Source organism: Adelges cooleyi, unplaced genomic scaffold (assembly GCF_023614345.1).
Source record: "Adelges cooleyi isolate 19-005CV unplaced genomic scaffold, UGA_ACOO_1.1 ACOO_flye_CR_arks_rails_tigmint_CR_PRNA_30, whole genome shotgun sequence".
In the NCBI taxonomy this organism is placed as follows: domain Eukaryota; kingdom Metazoa; phylum Arthropoda; class Insecta; order Hemiptera; family Adelgidae; genus Adelges; species Adelges cooleyi.
The window spans coordinates 5,360,470-5,374,588 of NW_026095971.1; the positions used below are offsets into that span (position 1 = coordinate 5,360,470).

The following is a 14,119-nucleotide window of genomic DNA, read 5'->3' on the forward strand; positions in this document are numbered from 1 at the left end:
TTAGAAATAAGTACTAAAAACGAAAAATGACGATATAAAGAAATGCGATAAAGATAGACACATAAAGAGACAGTTAACATTTTATACCTAACGGGTCCCTCGGTGAAAGAAGAAAATCCAACTGTACATTATATATACTAAATATGTATAACTTCGATACGAATATTAGACGACCATACGTACATGTATAGAAATATAATATTATGTGTATCGCCATTTTCTCACAAATGTCTTTAATGGTCCGGAAACACCGAAAGTGTTTGCCATTACTAAACTTATAAAACTTACCTACTGGAAAGCTTATCGTGTAGTTTTAAAAAAAATGCATTAAACAATATTTCTCATACAGGTCTTTGACTTTATAAAAGTTTGTACAAAGCTCATGTATAGGTATAAGTTTGTGTGCTTAATAACTATAGTAAATCATAAACGTTTATTGAAGGTCTTATTATAAAACTAATATTGAACATTACATCACGTTTTTATTTCAAGTGTTGTGTTTTTAAGCTGCTCTTTAAATAAATTATACTCCCGTGTCATTAATACCACATTTTTACTATTTTTAATTTGTTTTAGCGATTGTAGTTTGTACGAGTTTCTTGTTATTGTGTATGTATTGGTTTATTAATTATTTATAATTATTAAATAAATAATAAATAATTATTAATTATTAAATAAATAATAAATAATTATTAATTAAGAATTTAAAAATGAAATGCTGTTCGTTGGTATGCGCATCATATGAGAATGTCTGGACCGATTTGGCTCATCTTTTTAAATGATCGTAATAGTCCAAATAAGATTTTAAAAATTAAACAAAATTGGAAAAGTTGCTCGGAAAATTGGAAAATTTGGGAAAAACTGAGTGCTATTTTCCATGGGATTTTTGTATGAACTCCCGACCATATGTGTAAATTTGCGTAATTCTTTTTTTATTTTGTTCGTAAGCAAAATAAAAATCGGGAAAGTAGAAAAATTTGGAAAACTATAAAATTGAACATTAAAATAAAATTACATTTGTTGATTCATCTTGCATGTAAAATATCCCATTGACACATTTCGAAATGTACTCCTCCTTAAATTGAATATCCATGGTCACGATCATTATTAGATACAATGATCACCCAGAAATACATTTTCCTCTCATTTTTACTTTGTTTACACATTCTCAATAGCTTTTTACAAATTCAAAAAATGATAACAAACTAATTTATTGAAATTTGGACAGGACAACGTCCTAATAATCTTATTTTTTTAAATAATTGTAAATTAACGCACAACTCAGAAGCTTAATAAAATGTTAACAAAATACAAAACAAAGAAAGATTTGACCCCAGTAAGACGAGCACGAAATAAAATGTAGAAAAAAATATTTTTTGGACAGTTAATATTTAGAAAGACAGACGAGTAAACTATAAGGTTATATTATCAATTGTTTTGGTCTAGTTTTAATATTTTAAACAATTTAAATTCCTATAAAATATTTTCTACGAATATTTTTTGAAAAGTCTAATTCTACATTTTATTGTATGTAATTAAGGTATCAAAAATATTTAATGTATATATATTCATGGAATTGGGATCTTTGTAAAAGAGATCAATAAGTTCTACGTTATTGTGTTATTATATCTTTATTTATTCATACACAGAAAAATATTTATAATTGACTCTACCATAATTATGGTTATATATGTATGTACACAACACATATTTTATAGATAGAATAACTAAATAATAGATAGGTCAACTAAATTTAAAGTTGCTTTAACTGCACTTACCATATACACGTTATAATTAATAATTGAAAATGCTTTGATGTCAGAGGTTTGAACAATGCCGATGATGAGTGCTTGGAAATTATTGGGTTCTGTATCATCCCCATTGTCAGTCACTGCCAATACCATTAGTACATACAGGTTAATTTAAGCATAATGTATAACGTATATTCACTTATGAAGTTATCAGCATTTAAACGTATGCGATGAAGTATTTTTTATTTTTATTTTCCAATCTAATAAAATAAAGCTAGTACAGTGAGGTCGGGAAGATCACAGCTTTATAGGAAATATTAAAAAAAAATTATTATAACTGAAAGTGATAAAACCACTGTTAAAAAACGCTTCGATGTGAATTTGTGGACACTTAGTACTTTCTTACTGTGCTAAATCAGACTGTAAATGGTTTGAATTGAGTTAGATTCTTACTCTCCGCAGATTAACATGTCATATAATTAATATAGTTATCTATAATTATTAATTTGGATTTATTTATAGGGTTTGGTTGTAGTTCATTTCTATGCGTGGTATTTTAAGATAACTTTTCTTTTTATCTAACACTAGTTTCTGCTGTTTATGAAGTATAGAAAATAGTTTTCTTTATCCGACAACTTTATCCAAACCTACTTAATAAAACTATCAACGACAATTTCATTTCATATAATAACTATTAACCAAGTATAACACTTCATTAAAAGTTTAAATTGTTTTTAATTTAGCGTCTGCTATGGACTGAAACTACATGATTTCATATCAACATAAGACTCTGAATATAATATGTAGGTGGAAATCTATGGTACTCGGGAAATTTGACTAAGTCTAAAATTTGGAATTTTCAGTATTCAAAAATTAAAAGTAAAAAAACAAATAAAGTAATTTTTTATATTTAAAACGTGGAATGATCTTTTCCATAAACTTTGGAAAACGACAAATTTGTATTATAATGGAATAAGTAAATATTAGCTACATAAATAATTAATTAACTTATTTTGATTATATTCTAAAGATGTCCTATTTTTATAAACGTATAACGACTGATAAAATCGTTGTTAGATCGTTTTACCCATAACACCGTATAATTTTTCTGAATCTAGGTATGATATAAACTTATTTTCACAAATTTTAGACTTGACTAGTTTTTCCGAAACACAATCGAATTGTCCTTTTCTCAACATTAGATATTCTTTTTTAAAAATAATTTTTTCCCTACATCTTATAGCGTTATGTGTCCTCGGACAAAATTATTTCCTAGGTCCTGTTATTTCAATACAGGTAACTAAAATTTTAACCTCAAAATTACAACACTTGCACCTTTATTTTTGTAAACCTATTATTTTTAACATTTTCATTAACTTATTTATAATATATTAACAGCTATTTCCATCATAGTATTATTCCAACATTTCATAAAATCCTTACTATTCTACTTTTTTACCATAATTAACTAGCAACTTTATTCAAGCTACATTGACGATTATTTTAATGACTATGAATATGACCAATGATTTCATCCTCAAAAAATTTGCTGGCTTCTTAATTGTTATCCACAATTTACATAACGGTTTTATTCTCTATTGTCTGACATTTATGCGGAGAAATTAAAAAAAAAAAAACATAATTTTGTAAGCAGCTACAAACGTATTTTCTCTCAAATCTACCAACAACGCTGGTTTAAGTATCTAAATGTATCCCATTATACTTCAATAATACAATTTTGGTTTTTACATTTAAAATATGTATTGCTCTTAGTTATCACTTCTAAATTGTACTTAATAATTAATTAAATGTATCTTAAATTATATTAATAATGAATTTTGATTTATAAGAATAAAAAAAAATAATTAATAATAATTAAATGCATCTACAATTGGAGACTGAATAATAAATTGACTTTGCCCAAAAAATAGTAAGAATGATGGTACTGCGTTTGTGCAGGGTGTGTCTAAAAAATGAATTTATTATTTAATTTAATAAGTTGACTAGTTACTTAATATAAGTATTATACAAAATACTTGAGATTATTACTCAAAATATTATCATTTGAAGATTTGACATATTAACTCAAATTATGGTATAGAAAAAGTTTATGGTCTTTCATACGAGTTTTCTCAGTGAGAGTCAGTATTCTGATATAAGTAACAAGTTATATTAAATTAAGTTGTATAAATACAAATTAATGACATTTATTAGATATTTTCGTAATGAACTTAAAAAACAAGATGATCTATTAAAAAAATGTCATCGTGTAATAATAATAAATTAAAAAAAAACAGAAAATTAATTCATCTAATTTGAAAAATGGATTTAAACGGCATTTAATTGTAAAAGGATTAATATTAAAAAACAAAAAAGTACAGTGTCATGTGATTAAAAAAAACCTACACGTTTCGTATCTTCTTAGTACCCTTTCACGCTTGAAAAGCCTTATATCCGGTGATTAGCGTTATACGTTATCAGTGTGCTTACCCATAGGCAGGCAAAAAACCGGAAAAACTTCATCAACAGATAGAGGTTTTGAAGGCTTTAAACTCATTTGTCATCCAAAGTTAAGGAATTAAAAAATCGATAAAACCTATTACTTTGAAATATTAGCATTTCTTGTAAAATATGAGGTTGTATATATTACCGAAACCTTTTACAAAAAAAAAAAAATATATTAAGGAAACTAATTTTGAGTTTCATAATCAACGGTAAGGGTTTTGCTTATAATTAAAACATTTTCTTCTTAATTTGAACTTATATTTTCAATATATTTGTCTACATTATACATTATGTCTACATTATGTTTAAAACCTTTGTTTTATTGAATGTTATTTTCTGTTGGACGGTTTCAATCAATTATAATGTGGCAATGTGAAATATAGTGTATATAACTAAATTTCCTCTGAGGTGCTTCCCTAAAAAAATAATGTAGAATAACTCTGGCGTACTTAACTAAGAGCTATTCTTCCGGATGTCATTACATCGCCTTTTTCTCCATTTTTAGGAAGGGGGGCACACGTGCCAAATTTAAATATTACTTAAAACAGGGCAATGATTTAAAAGCGAGAAAATGTACATATGATATTTATTTGAAAGATACATAACACGGCATATCGAACTGTTCATCGAGTAGTTGGCTCACTGAATAAGATTATAATAAAAGTTGTTCGGTGAACGGTTGGATAGTTGAGGAACTAAAATGGACAAGCGATTAAGGAATTCGGGACAATAACTGAAAACACACTCTAAGAAGGCGTTATTTATGTTTCAGATAAAATATGTATTAGAACGGGATTGACTAAAAGATATAAATTTACCTTTTTTTATAATTCGCGGATTGAACATTTGACGATACGAAGATTATCATTCATCAGCGAATAGGAACATTTTTATTATGAAAAGGAAATGTCATTAGTATAAATAAGAAAGTAGATAGGTACCGAATGGCAACCTTGAGGTTCATTACTAGTTTGTTGAAATGAAGAAGAATAATAATTTTTTTCTTAACTATTTGTGAACGCTTAGAAAAATATGAAGAAAGTCATGATAAGAGCGGGTTGTAAATACCAAAAAATCTTAGTTTATCTTTAAGGATAGTATGACTGACAGTATTAAAGTCCTTAGAAATGTCTGTGAAATTAGTAGCTGCATATCTTGAATTTCGAAAACTATGTTGCTCATTGATCGTGTTAGAGTTAAGAGTATGAATAATATGCTTTGAAACCAGATCCTCAAATAATAAAATACAGGAAAAACACCGTATTTAATTATAATTATAATCAATATAAAGTTTTAAAAAATTATTATTATTATTATTTTATATAAATTACATTTAACGTACTAATTTCAGTTATTTACCGCTAAGTATTACATTTAACGCTAAATATTTTATAATGTCGCGACATCACTCAAATTTTTCGATATGTTACGTTTATGTAACGTGTTAACACCACCCTATATTTTATGAACATTTCAATTCACGGAACAATTTACATGCCACGTAAAATGATTTATAGTCTAGTTTTTTCATAGAACGATAAATCAGAACAACGCTGTGATTGATTTCCGTTATTATGTGCATGTAGATATTTTAAAAAATAATTGTTGTCAACGATCGTTTATGTGCAGTTTTTCGAAAAATGTTTTAAATCGATTAACGTTTTTACGATTAGCTTTTCTTAATTATTTTTATTTTGTTATTTATCGAATTAAAAAATCGGAACCATTCACAACTTGCATTACTTAATGCGATTGCCTTGTTAAAAATGAACGTTTGTTCTAGTTTTAAATTTTATGGTGTCGTTACTATCTACTGAGTTTATTAGCAATACTTACTGCGTTTTTTTCTCGTTTTATTAGCTACCTACCCTAAATATTCATTAGTTTATTGCCATCATTCTCTTCAGGCATGGCATCCTTCCTGTTCATACTCAACCGTTTAAAACTAATGGAGCTTAATGAAACTAACTTCACGTTGTTAGAAGGGGCGTAATTAATTTGACCTCGAATCAATATCAATAATTATTATTGTATACGAGAAAAGATTAAATGGACTCATAGATTTAGTCGAAAAGTGTTAATTTAAATTTTGTTTATCAATCGATACATTGAACATACATAAGCAAATTTGTTTTTTTCCTAAACTTTGGCCACTTTTGTAATAACTGTGGGTTGATTGGTCTTGAGTTTTTGGTTGGGTTTATGTAGATGTGGAGCACGTGCGGTGGGGACATGACAAGGGGCACCGTTAAAAATCCCGGGTGGTCACCTATCCTATCCTAATATTAATCAGCTGATAACAAAATATTTAATCTTTTTTGGAAGCAACTGGCTAATGGAAGAATTGACCAACAACAATTTTATATATCCACCCATGATGTATTCAATTTTTAACAGTAAAATCTGGGATTTTTTTTTTTTTGGTGATATATTAGTTAGCAAAACTATAAAAACTGTCAATAGTTCCTTATTTTTTTCCAGTTGTGCGGAAATCCGTATGATTTATACCCTGGTGTAACGAAGTGACTGGGACCCAACTGTTTCTTTATCACTACCAAATACGCATAATAGTTTCCAGTAATAAAGAAACAGTTGAGTCCCAGCCCCCACGTACGTTGTTAACATATTATATTGTTATTAAATATATTAATATTTTGTTCTTAATTAGTTAAATTTGTGAATATACAAAGGATAATTTTGTTTATTACTGTTATTCATCTTCTCTAATACATTTTTATAAAAAGTGTTGGAACTGCTTGTAAATTATTTTTAGCTACCATATAAACCCATACCCCACGTCTATTGGGCAACATAAAGACTCCTTCAATACCCCAGCTCTCCTGTACATGGACAATGCAATATATCATTGAATAAAAAAACAAAAAAATTCAAATTTGACTTTTTAATGACCTACAACTTAACTTTAGTAAAAAAAAATTTTTACCCGAAAAACAAATGTTAGGTCTGATGGGTTAAAAGTAATTTTCTGTCATTTTTTATTGGTCACAACAACTATCTAAATTAATTTTTTTATTTTTAAGATGTTATTTTCACCAATATTGTCTCTTTTTACTTATAATGTTTAATATTTCATGCATACAATTCTGCTGTTAAATTAATGCATTTCTTTTTCAATAAAATAATACATTGCCGCTTATTTTGAATTATTATTTTGAATGGCTTGGTAACGTTTTATCAATGCCGTTATTTTTCAAAATTCCCAAGACAAAAATAAAGTATATTAAATTGTAGGTCACATTTTGTATATTGTTATTGAATTGATTGAACCGATGTTTGTAGTTTTGGAAATTCCCAAAGTATTTATATAATCAACTAAATGTTGTGTTAAGCCTAGGCGAGAATAGCGTAATCACAGGTATTTATAAAAAAGAAGGAGGCACACAAATATTCTTTTGGAAATCTCGTCGGGGTTAGATCCAAGAGGGGGAAGTAAAAATTGTCTTTTAATAATGTTGCTGCGTGGCCCGGTGGGGAAATCTCTTGAGTATATATGAATACATTCGAGGGGTGCAGGTGTGGTGTACCTAGAAGGCGCAGCAATAAACCATGAGCAACGCGTTCCGTCTCATTTGTGCGACAAACCAAGTGGGTATACTGAACCGGGAGTAGCTAACGTGTGTAAGTGTCGCCACAGTACATTATTATCATCGAAATCGAGTCAGGGCAGGTCATGGCGACAAACGCAAAAGAGAAGCAAAGGAAAATAAGGGGCGGAAGAAGCACACATCTAGTAAAAGAGACGAAGAAAAAGATGAAACAAGATCCCTCGTGCACAGAGGTCGCCGTTGGGGGTGTGTATGCGCGCGACCCGTGATTTACAGCCCCACGACCGCTTTGTGTTACTGTTAATAAATAAAACACGGTTACCGCTGGTCTCGGGAGCAACGTTCCAGTGACCGAAACAGTGTCGTTTATCACTGTTATACTAATGAATTCAGCTTAAACCGTTGTAGAACGCCTATTATGAAAATTATGCCACGGTATGGTAAATTTTAAAAAATTCGAAAACATTTTTTGTTTTAAGCGGCTTATAAATCAATTATCAGTATTTCGTCATTTTATTATACTTAATATTATAGCTTGGACACGTTTAGAAGAAGAATTATACCTATATATTACTTATGGTTAGAAAACGGTCGTTAAAAATGGCGGTTTACAAAAAAAGTTGTCAATTTGAACGTTTTGGAAAACCACAAAAACCCTTCTAAAAATTGTCAATATTTTTCTATTAAAAAAAAAGTCCACAGGTGTCATATCACAAAAGTGTATATTATTGAAAATGTTAGTTATGTGTATTAAAATAAATACCTTAAAGCTTATTATACACATAGTGTACCTACAAATATTGGAAGTCAGATATGTATTGTTTTGACGTTGGAGGACTTAAAATATGCCATTAATGTATACAATTTTTATATGTTTTTCATACAATATAAAATATAAAGGGTGTTTTAATTTATATGTTTAGGTGTCTATCTCATTTTTGCCAAAAATTGGTATTACCATTACAATAAATATGTATAATATGTACACGCATATTAATTGCCTGTTTAGTTTTTGTACTACTAAATTTAATTTCAGTATTGAACTAGAAGTAAACATATTTTTATCAATTTATTATTATTTTTTTAGGTTTTATGAAGTCACAGAATTTCAGCAAATAAGTAAGTACCTTAATTATTTTTTACTCTTTAGTGATTATAGTCATTCATTTTTTGGTTTATGTTGAGCTATTAATTTGCGAGCTGATACTTTGATTTGTCGACTTCTTATTTACAGCATATAGTAAAAAAATCTATTTTTTCAAATACTGATTTAACATATATATGTTAAACATTTAAATGTATTAGTTTCATGTTACCAACAACACACATCAGAAATCGTACTGGAAAGATACTTAGCCCAAAAATTAAAAAAAATCATCCCATCCCTTTCAAAATCAAGAAAAACACCAAAAAAATGTACATCATTTTCAACTTAAGACTATGACGCACTATAACTTTTTTTGAAATAATCGAATTAGTACCAAATTTGTATAGAACAAGATTTAGAAAGTATTATCAATGTGTATTGTTTGTCTATTGACTATCCAAAAAAGTATCAAAAGCCCTTCCCCCAGTGAAAGTACGAATTTATTTCGCTTCTTACGTGTAGTTTGAGAGCTTAAGGTCTGAAAATTAGACTTGTGAATATAACCCTTTGTTTTTTAACGCTAAAAGAGAACTGTGCCAATTTATCTAGATATGCCGTAACTTCTACCTGAATTGTTTTATCACAACCCAAAGCGAGGACAATAATGACCAACTAGTTAAGAAAAGCAATGGTTCCACCTCTAACCCCTAGTTTTATTGGCTCGATATCCATTGGTTAAACTTATAACCTGTATATTGCATAATTCAAGTGTAAGTATAAGTACGATTTAAAAGGAAAAAAAGGACCAATAACATGAGTATTATCAAAGTAGTCAATTTTTTTTAAGCTCTTAAGTTTTAACAACTTGGTAGGTTATGGAACTGTTGAGATACGTATACTGTAAATAGGTTTTTGCTTTTTTTCTCTTCTGTACTTCTTCTGTGACTTTTTTTACATCGATTTTTGTTGGCGATTATTTTGTGTCGATTTTTACAATGCCGTAGTTTTTGTATGTATTTTATATTCGTATTTATTCAATGTATTATACTTGTATAAATTCCATTTTGTCACATTTCCTCCATATACTAAAGTTAGTTTTATGGAAATTTGGGAATTTTTTATTCAAGAACGACAAAGTGATACTTTAAAACTTATAATGTTTTTGGTAAAATGCATAAGTGTACAGGTATTAAGCTCACATAAAAACGTACATTTTTTACAAAAAAAATAATAACTTAACTTAATATTATTAAGGTTGATCGTCTGTCTATAATAGTTGGTTGCCGTTGTAACTTTTCTATATATATATATATATATATATATATATATATAAAAATAATGTATATATGAATAACTTATTATTCATTTATATTTTGAACGTTGTGAATACAACATATATATATATTGTATGTTATAACCCAAACTTTAGATCCATTTCTGATCTATATCTTTCATACTATATTTATAATTCCCATGTTAATACAACGTTAAAGGTATGTCGGTATAGATATATGGTTGCTACTTTAATGATAACTGACATGGACGAGCTTTGATGTTTCGATTAACAGTGTTTGGGTTTTTTTCTGGGCACTTGCCAAATCTAACAGAGAGGCAAGGCCATTAGTTCTTGTAAACGAACCAGCTAGGTGTACTCCTGTTCCAAACATATTGTTGTATTTACAATTGGATGGTTGTTCAATTCGTACGTCCAAAACATGTTTGTTACTTTTGTTTCCAGAATCTATTTGACCCAGCCATAAAGAATATTATATAAAGACAATATGTCTGCAATATTATTGATTTTTACTAAGTGAGTGCTGCACCGGTTGACGTGATTTTCACACACATTATATTATCGGTAACGAGTGTCAACATATCTATACCTCAGAACCAGTCAATACGTAAGCTATTATGCCAACTTTTCAAGAGTAGCATAAAAAAGTATAATGCGGAATTAGATCGGCTAAAATATACTTACACCTTTTTGACCCGCATAGTTTTTGACCAAAACGAATAACGACCGTTTTAATTTTAGGCCACTTCAATTTAAACACTAAACCAACGATAAAATATTTGAAAACCAATGATTGAAACATATTATGTACCCTAATTTATTATTTAACTTAAGTTTTTCTTTTTGATTACTGTAATTAAAAACAGATAAATGTTAACACCTTCTCATCGACAATCTCTAATTATGTCACTATTGCAGGTAACTGATAAATACAAAATAAGTAAATTCAGTTAATAAGTAAATAGGAATAATTATGTTGATATAAGAAAACTGAGTACGATCCATCACATTTTTCTGTTCAAAGGTCTGGGCAAACTTTTAAACAGAAATTTGTAGCATATTAAATATTTTAGATTACTAGCTTAACAATAAGTTCTTCTTTGGATTTTTTTTTTATATTTGATTAGCATGGGAAATTTTAAGTTTTTTTTAAATTGCTTGAAGCGAACCAAAATTTTGTAATTGGTCTTATTCTGTCGTGACTCGTGAGCGTTGATATGATAGTATTGCTACCAAAATAATCGTATAGACTAATGTATTTTTTTTTAAAAATACTTTACTGACTACTCTTTTATTCTTTACTAAAAATCGTAATGTTTTACTATAACAGCAATTATTGTCTCAAATTTATTCTTCAATGAAACGAAATTATTAACTTTTTTTATTAAGCATTCATTTTCATTCATTCATTAGTATAACAGTTATCATTTTATTTATGTAATTATTGGTTAGCATACAAATCAATAGCATAACCTTAAATTCTGAAAACTGTTATAAAATTATCTTAAGAGGACAAAAAATAACGAATTTTTAGTGTAAAATCAATAGTTAACATTTTGTAAACGGCCTCGAAAATATTTATTAAACAAAAATGATGTTGACATTAATACAAAGATCAAGATTAATTATTATGCTATGTATTCTTGAGTTTTTTCTGGTTTTCATTAGGTTAAATACTAGACCTAACGGTATTTATCTGTCATTGTGTCGGTATATGTTTCGTCTAGCTCCGTATCCAAGATTTTCCTTAAACAACCTTCTGTTCTCTTAAAACTTAGTAAACACAACACCGAACTATGTCAACAAAAGATGCCTACGCACCGTACAATTTAATTGCACCCCAAGCACCGGCTTATTCTCTTGTAGTTCTTATAGCGGTTCCGGTTCGAAAAGTAGATAATGGAAAAAAGTCATTATAAACGCTTTTTGCCTATATGATTTACACAGGTTTTTTATTTTCTATGTGAAATATTTCACAATCTTATGACATACAGTATTATTATTATTATTGGTCATTAAATCCTATATAATAGTTTTAATTTTGTATGATACATGTATAAGCATTCTGCATTAGTTTGATCATTAATTGTTAAATCCGGTTAGACCTTCTGTTAATTGCCAACAAATACATACTGCGCAAGATTCTGATTACTTATAATTTAATGTATGTGTCTATACTTTGAGAGCGTGAGCGCTTTGAATATATAATATAGCGCGGGTCCCGGGGTAATTTACTGTAATATCATCATGTATTTTGCATGTGTTAACAAATTATTTAGAACGCTCTATGCTTGTGAAATTTAGCCTTGGTCAAAATATCGTTCTCGGGCGATTAATATTATATACGTTGTTTTATTACGTATGCAATTGTAAAACTTAAGTGAGTGAAATTTTGTGTTTTTAATTTCTTTAGTAAAACATAGATATCAGTAATAGATTTAGTAAATAACTACCGTATTGATATCGCGACACTGTTATTATTGGTATTATCCTATGTACGTATGAAATTTGCATTTCGGTAAAATTAAATAGTAACGAAGCGGTCCAGATGAGTCCAATTTGTCTGACTATTTAAAATTTACAAAATTTTGGTTGAAAATTAATACTTCGTTTGCATTCAGCCCACTTCCGTGGCAATGAGCAAGGAAGTGAGCATGAAAATTGGCAGCGCGAGTATGTAAACACGTCACTCGCGCTGGCCATGTTCCTGCCCGACGCTCCCTCCAACGGCGGGTTTTTCAGCAGTGCGTGCAGCAACCTAACCGGTTAATGTAAACAATGGGCAATGTCAACACTCACTGCCTTCGAAGTATTTTGGGAGGTAAATTAAGCAGCACGAGGAGCAATGGCAATGGCTGAATGTAAACGAGATATAATACATTATAAATTAATTTTACTGGATCCCGATTATCTATGCATTTTAATGTTGCTTATTCTTTGTACTTATCAATTACTATAAATATTTTTCAATATCCCGTATAATATTATAAAAAAAAGTTACAATGTCATTCGATAATAAATTATACAGCGACACAGTCCTAACTTTTATCGTGCCTTATGACAAACAACTAGTCGATCAGTTATTTGATAAGTTAGTAAAGATTCATTAATATTTGATGAATCAATAAATCTTTCATATATGTAGTTGTCATTATGTCAGGTCTATGTATATAGATTCCATCTTCGGAATCATTTTAATTTTGTATACAACTATCATAAATCAGTAAACTAAGGTATACTGATAGATATGATTAATTTAATGAAATAGATCTATATTGTCCAACAAACCATTTATTTTGCCAATACTTTTACAGGAGTCTTCAGAATTTTATGGCCCACATGATTTTTTGATGATATACTAAATTTGTATAAAATTACATGTGTAAAAGCATTTTGATTTTTATTAAATAATAATAATTTAAAGTTTTTGTATTTATTCAAGTCAGAAGCTAGATTTAGGGTAGGGGGTACTTTTGAAATATAAATGGTAACGACTAATGTATACATACAATTTTGGAAATTTTGACTGGTTGACCTCTAAACTAGTTTTGAGTCAATTTTTAATTTTTCCTTTAAATAGTGTAATGTACCGAAAATTGATTTTTCTGGAGTTAATGCACTTTGCTAACTAGGCTGATGATATTATATTTCCAACGCAACCTTAAGGTTATCGTATTTTCCCCATCAATGGAAATGTTGAAAAATATTCTGGTAAGAAATCCTGCTTTACCTAACATGCTAGGAAACCATCCTAAAACATTAAAACGTAAATAGTGCCGAGACATATTGCAATAGTAAACATAAACTAAAAAAATACATAATAAAAAAAAAAAAATTACCGTGAAATGTCGTCGGTGTGCGGTTTCTTATCTCATGACACATTCGCTTTTGTAAATACAAATCCTTTAGCAATACG

General features: G+C 28.7%; 1 protein-coding gene across 3 annotated transcripts in view; it reads left to right on the top strand.

Annotated features, from left to right (window-relative positions):
* The window catches only part of LOC126837892 (uncharacterized), a 153,754-nt gene that overhangs the window by 11,332 nt on the left and 128,303 nt on the right, over nucleotides 1-14,119 (top strand). For all 3 annotated transcript variants that reach the window (XM_050571863.1, XM_050571867.1, XM_050571866.1), the window contains exon 2: nucleotides 8,910-8,941. The gene's annotated coding sequence lies outside the window, so the exon portion shown is untranslated. The remainder of the gene's footprint in view (nucleotides 1-8,909; nucleotides 8,942-14,119) is intronic.